Source organism: Hesperophylax consimilis, unplaced genomic scaffold (assembly GCF_061612785.1).
Source record: "Hesperophylax consimilis isolate HC1 unplaced genomic scaffold, BYU_Hcon_1.0 scaffold_152, whole genome shotgun sequence".
NCBI classification, from domain to species: Eukaryota; Metazoa; Arthropoda; class Insecta; order Trichoptera; family Limnephilidae; genus Hesperophylax; species Hesperophylax consimilis.
This window is the reverse complement of record NW_028301371.1, coordinates 15,001-20,000: the sequence shown is the minus strand read 5'-3', so window position 1 is coordinate 20,000 and position 5,000 is coordinate 15,001. Positions and strand designations below refer to the sequence as shown.

The 5,000-nt window shown below is 55.0% G+C and overlaps 3 non-coding genes across 3 annotated transcripts in view; all 3 read left to right on the top strand.

Moving 5' to 3' along the window:
- The first annotated feature begins 63 nt into the window (after window positions 1-63).
- Window positions 64-2,002, top strand: LOC149408621 (small subunit ribosomal RNA). The gene has a single exon (XR_016305464.1). It is a non-coding gene; the product is annotated as a small subunit ribosomal RNA (ribosomal RNA).
- A 329-nt stretch (window positions 2,003-2,331) lies between these two features.
- On the top strand, window positions 2,332-2,493 carry LOC149408620 (5.8S ribosomal RNA). Its single transcript, XR_016305461.1, has one exon. It is a non-coding gene; the product is annotated as a 5.8S ribosomal RNA (ribosomal RNA).
- Window positions 2,494-2,906: 413 nt separating this feature from the next.
- LOC149408619 (large subunit ribosomal RNA) overlaps window positions 2,907-5,000 on the top strand; it is a 4,064-nt gene continuing 1,970 nt past the window's right edge. The window contains exon 1 of the ribosomal RNA XR_016305466.1: window positions 2,907-5,000. This exon is cut by the window's right edge and continues 1,970 nt beyond it. This is a non-coding gene — a ribosomal RNA (large subunit ribosomal RNA).

The window sequence follows — 5,000 nt, the reverse complement described above, 5'->3', positions numbered from 1 at the left end:
CCTCTACGCGAGGGCGGGCCTCTGTCGTTCGGAGGATTAAAAACCCTCCGACGGTGGTGCAGCTCCCTGGTTGATCCTGCCAGTAATCATATGCTTGTCTCAAAGACTAAGCCATGCAAGTCTCAGTAAAAGCCGAATTAAGGTGAAACCGCGAATGGCTCAATATATCAGTTTTGGTTCCTTAGATCGTACACGGTTACTTGATAACTGTGGCAATTCTAGAGCTAATACATGCAAACGAGGTTCTGACCGGTAACGGGAGGAATGCTTTTATTAGATCAAAAACCAATCGGCGGCGGGGTTCGCGCCCCGTCCGTCGCCATTCGAGATGACTCTAGATAACTTTGAGCTGATCGCACGGTCTAGCACCGGCGACGCATCTTTCAAATGTCTGCCTTATCAACTGTCGATGGTAGTTTATGCGACTACCATGGTTGTCACGGGTAACGGGGAATCAGGGTTCGATTCCGGAGAGGGAGCCTGAGAAACGGCTACCACATCCACGGAAGGCAGCAGGCGCGCAAATTACCCACTCCCGGCACGGGGAGGTAGTGACGAAAAATAACGATACGGGACTCGTCCGAGGCCTCGTGATCGGAATGATTACACTTTAAATCCTTTAATGAGGATCCATTGGAGGGCAAGTCTGGTGCCAGCAGCCGCGGTAATTCCAGCTCCAATAGCATATACTAAAGTTGTTGCGGTTAAAAAGCTCGTAGTTGAAATTGTGTCCTGCGGTGTCGGTCTACCGAATGCGGTACGACAGGCACGTCTGCGGGGCTTCTCGCCGGTGCGTCCACCGCCGGCGTGTGTCGGTCGGCCTCACGGTCGGCCGCGCACCGAGGCGGGCCGTCGCGGCTGTTTACTTTGAACAAATTAGAGTGCTCAAAGCGGGCTAACACTTGCCTGAATATTGTACGCATGGAATAATAGAATAGGACCTCGGTTCTGTTTTGTTGGCTTTCTGATACCAGAGGTAATGATTAATAGGGACGACTGGGGGCATTCGTATTGAGACGTTAGAGGTGAAATTCTTGGATCGTCGCAAGACGGACTAAAGCGAAAGCATTTGCCAAAGGTGTTTTCATTAATCAAGAACGAAAGTTAGAGGTTCGAAGGCGATTAGATACCGCTGTAGTTCTAACCATAAATGATGCCAGCCAGCGATCCGCCGAAGTTTCATAATTTTAACCCGGTGGGCAGCTCCCGGGAAACCAAAGCTTTCGGGCTCCGGGGGGAGTATGGTTGCAAAGCTGAAACTTAAAGGAATTGACGGAAGGGCACCACCAGGAGTGGAGCCTGCGGCTTAATTCGACTCAACACGGGAAAACTCACCAGGCCCGGACACTGGAAGGATTGACGGATTAACAGCTCTTTCTCGATTCGGTGGGTGGTGGTGCATGGCCGCTCTTAGTTGGTGGAGCGATTTGTCAGGTTAATTCCGGTAACGAACGTAACTCTAGCCTATTAAATAGACGTGCAACCGGTATCACGAGGGTCCGTGTGCGCGCGGCTTCGGCGTTCGCGCGTCGGGGTCGTGCGTTTCGCGGTCTTCACTACCGGCGTACAATGAAAATCTTCTTAGAGGGACCGGCGGTATATATAGCCGCACGAGATTGAGCAATAGCAGGTCTGTGATGCCCTTAGATGTCCTGGGCCGCACGCGCGCTACACTGAAGGGATCAGCGTGTCCTCCTTGGCCTAACGGCCCGGGTAACCCGATGAAACCCCTTCGTGATAGGGATTGGGGTTTGCAATTCTCCCCCATGAACGAGGAATTCCTAGTAAAAGCGAGTCACCAGCTCGCGTTGATTGCGTCCCTGCCCTTTGTACACACCGCCCGTCGCTACTACCGATGGATGATTTGGTGAGGTCTTCGGACTGGTGCGCGGAAGCTCTCACGGGCATCCGACGCGTCGGAAAGTTTGACCGAATTTGATCATTTAGAGGAAGTAAAAGTCGTAACAAGGTTTCCGTAGGTGAACCTGCGGAAGGATCATTTCGTGTTTAATGTTTGTGCTTTCCATGATATGAAATATTATTATGAAACAAAACATATATTATACATATAAACCATAATCGAACGAATGCTAAATTACTGCGTCGGAGATCGCCCTAGGGCGCCGATGCGAACCGAGAACCGCCGGCGTCGAGCGGAGGAGGGCTCCGTCCTCTATCCGCTCGTCCGGTGAAATTTTACCCGTCGCCGTGAAGGCGGCGGTACAAAATTAATCTTTTTGTCGAATGGAATTATAAACATTTCGAAAACGCAAACCAAATTGTAAAAACCGAAAACTAAAACGTATCTATTTATGTTTGTTTTATCATTATTACCCTGAACGGCGGATCACTCGGCTCGTGGGTCGATGAAGAACGCAGCTAAATGCGCGTCAGAGTGTGAACTGCAGGACACATGAGCATCGACATTTCGAACGCACATTGCGGTCCGAGCAAGACGTAGTTTGTCGACGGACCACTCCTGTTTGAGGGTCGCGCACACAATGCGACCAGACTGTTCTCTCGCCCCCGTCCTCGGACGTGTGGGCGCGCAGAGCGAGCGTTGCCGGCGTCGCCGGGGCCCGCGCGCGTCGTCTCCTCGGAGACGCGCGCCGGGACCTCGGCGTCCGGTTAAATTTGACGAAGTGCTCTCTCGATGCGCGCGATTTCCGCTTGCGTTATACCAAACGCGGAGGAACGCGTGCGAGCCTTGAGCTAGCGACGACGCTGAAAACTGGGCAGTCTACCGCGCGAGCGGTCGGCTGTCCGGGGCGATCTTCGCGCTCTCGGCCGCGCGCACCTCCGCGGACGCTCGTCGGTTTCGCGCCCGCTTGACAGAGTCTGCACGGGCGAGAATACGCGCACACTGTTGCTTTGCGTACTTCTCGAATTTATAAAATTTTTGTTGTCGACCTCAAATCAGGAGAGATCACCCGCCGAACTTAAGCATATCAGTAAGCGGAGGAAAAGAAACTAACGAGGATTCCCCGAGTAGCGGCGAGCGAAACGGGAAGAGCCCAGCGCTGAATCCTGCGGCCCCGGCGGGCCGCCGGGAAATGTAGCGTTCGGGAGGAGAGTTATACATACACGCGCGGTCATTAGTCACGGCTGCCTGTCCAAGTTCATCTTGAACGGGGCCCGCTTACCCGCAGAGGGTGCCAGGCCCGTGGTGACGGTAGCCGGCCGCGACGGTCTCTCTCCCTAGAGTCGGGTTGCTTGAGAGTGCAGCCCTAAGTGGGTGGTAAACTCCATCTAAGGCTAAATACTACCACGAGACCGATAGCGAACAAGTACCGTGAGGGAAAGTTGAAAAGAACTTTGAAGAGAGAGTTAAAGAGTACGTGAAACCGTTCAGGGGTAAACCTGTGGAACTCAAACGAGCGAACGGGGAGATTCATCGTGTCTTCCGTCGGGGCTCGCGCCTCGCGCAAACCTTCGCCTTCGGCTTTCGGGTCGGGGCGGTGGGTGCGCGGGTGCGCCGTCAGGCTCCCGGAGCGCGTGCACTTCTCCCTTAGTATAACACCGCGACCCGTCGCGCCGCGGTCGAATGCGCCGTGCGGTTGACCCGTCTCGCTCTGCGAGGCGGAGCCGCGGTGTCCACGGCCGCGGCGTACATTACGCAGCGACGGTAGAGAACGAGGATCGCGTCCGCCCCTCGCGGGCGTCCGTCGCGCTGCAGCGGCGTCCTTCGCGTGGCCCCCGGCGTCTAGTGCGTCGCGGGTGTCGCGCGTCGGGTGTCCGTCGTTAGCGGCGCGCTCTCGGACGGGACGCGTCCCGGTCGGCGGTGGTTTTGTTTTGGGCACTCACAGGACCCGTCTTGAAACACGGACCAAGGAGTCTAGCATGTGCGCGAGTCATTGGGAACACTGATAAACCCAGAGGCGAAATGAAAGTGAAAGGCCGGCCTCGAGCCGGTCGCAGGGAAGATGCGCGGGCGTCGTCAGACGCCCCGCCGCATTCCCGAGGCGTTTCGAGAAAGCCCCCGTGCGATTATCGAGACGCACTGAGAGCGTACACGCTGGGACCCGAAAGATGGTGAACTATGCCTGGTCAGGTCGAAGTCAGGGGAAACCCTGATGGAGGACCGAAGCGATTCTGACGTGCAAATCGATCGTCCGAACTGGGTATAGGGGCGAAAGACTAATCGAACTATCTAATAGCTGGTTCCATCCGAAGTTTCCCTCAGGATAGCTGGCGCTCGAGAAACATGACGGTTTTCGGACCGCCATTCGCACAGTCTCATCCGGTAAAGCGAATGATTAGAGGCATTGGGGCCGAAATGGCCTCAACCTATTCTCAAACTTTAAATGGGTGAGATCTCCTTCTTGCTCGAAGATGAAGTAGGAGCTCGGATGGGAGTGCCAAGTGGGCCAATTTTGGTAAGCAGAACTGGCGCTGTGGGATGAACCAAACGTCGAGTTAAGGCGCCCAATGAACGCTCATCGGATACCATAAAAGGCGTTGGTCGCTCAGGACAGCAGGACGGTGGCCATGGAAGTCGGAATCCGCTAAGGAGTGTGTAACAACTCACCTGCCGAAGCAACCAGCCCTGAAAATGGATGGCGCTGTAGCGTTCAGCCTATACTCGACCGTTGCAGGCAAGCGGGGCGTTCGTGCGGCTCCGGCCGTGCGATCGTTTTGAAGCCGCAACGAGTAGGATGGCCGCGGCGGTGTGCGCAGAAGGGTCTGGGCGTGAGCCCGCCTGGAGCCTCCGTCGGCGCAGATCTTGGTGGTAGTAGCAAATACTCAAGCGAGGTCCTTGAGGGCTGATGTGGAGAAGGGTTTCGCGTTAACAGCCGTTGCACGCGAGTTAGTCGATCCTAAGCCCTAGGAGAAATCCGATGTTGATGATGGTGTAAAGTTATACGATTTTACTAAAGATTGTTTTCTTAAAAGTACACCCGTCGGGCGAAAGGGAATCCGGTTGCAGTTCCGGAACCCGGCTGCGGAACCGTCTTAAAAATCGTTCCCTCGCAAGAGAGTTCGTCGGGGTAACCCAAAGT